Raw genomic sequence first — 1,135 nt, 5'->3', positions numbered from 1 at the left:
AGCCATGGCTGCAACTGAACTAGAAACCAGCACCACCTAGGGAAAGAATGGTGACCCTGAGCTGAGCTTAAATGGGTTCCTGGGACCATGGGTATAGGTAGAGGTCCCAGGTGAGGATGGTCAGGGCCATTAAGGCCAATTAGTGCCTTCAGGGCCCTGACAGTCACCTGTGAGGTCTGACCAGGTTGCTTAAGGCTTGATCCAGTTGGAATTCTGGAAACCTCCCAGGGAGGAGGTGGCACAGCCCCTTTGGGGATGTGCTCGACTGCCCAACTGTTCTCGCTGTGAAAAAGCCTTTTATATCCAGCATCTCCCACCCTTATTTCTTTTGTGTCCATTGTCTTTTGCCCTCCTGCCATGCGCTGCTGTGATAGCCTGCCTCCATCTTCTCAAGCTCTTCTCCCAGGGGCTGGAAAGCTGCTGTCAGGTCCCCCCAAAGCCATCTCCTCTCCAGCCCAGTACCCCAAACAGGACAAAATATTCCAGATGTGGTCAAACAAAAGGGACATAACCTCTTTCATCCACATTCATACCACCCAGGTATGCTTTTTCTTTAGAAGGACCATTTTTGGGGCTTTCTCTCTCTCTCCATCCATCCATCCATCTATCCATCATTGATCCATCAATTTTTACAATGCAGACCAGAACAGTGCATTTTTTAGAGTACGTCCCTGCTGTGTGGTCCTGCTGAAACCAGCCTGGCAGGTTGTGGATCTGTGCATAGAGGCTGGAGTAGGAACAATCTCAGGTCAGCAAGAGGAGGCTGAAACAACCCTTCTCCCACTAGAAGTAACTCCCTAAAACTCTTCAAAGTCTTCAGTGCACTCTTAGGAAAACATGTCAGTGTTTCTATCTGAGATGCTTAGAGGCTAGCTTTAAGTGTGGTAGATGTCAAAACATACAAAAAAGGCAAGTATTACACATCCTGAATGGATTTAGACATTTTTTTTTTTTTTTTTTGTAGAACTGTAGTTAGCAACATCCCCAGACCCAGGCAGCTATTCCCACAGTGTAGCAACAGACCCATCCTGCTCCCAAGAGCTGGAGGAAGCCTGGGGACTTTTTATAAGCCCCCTTTTAGCTGTGGGTCCCCAGGGAATGGGGATGAACTGATCTCTGTGGTGCTCCCGTCATC

The sequence above is a fragment of the Haliaeetus albicilla genome, chromosome 23 (assembly GCF_947461875.1).
Source record: "Haliaeetus albicilla chromosome 23, bHalAlb1.1, whole genome shotgun sequence".
NCBI lineage: Eukaryota > Metazoa > Chordata > Aves > Accipitriformes > Accipitridae > Haliaeetus > Haliaeetus albicilla.
The sequence above is the reverse complement of the archived record's forward strand: the minus strand, read 5'-3'. Positions refer to the sequence as shown.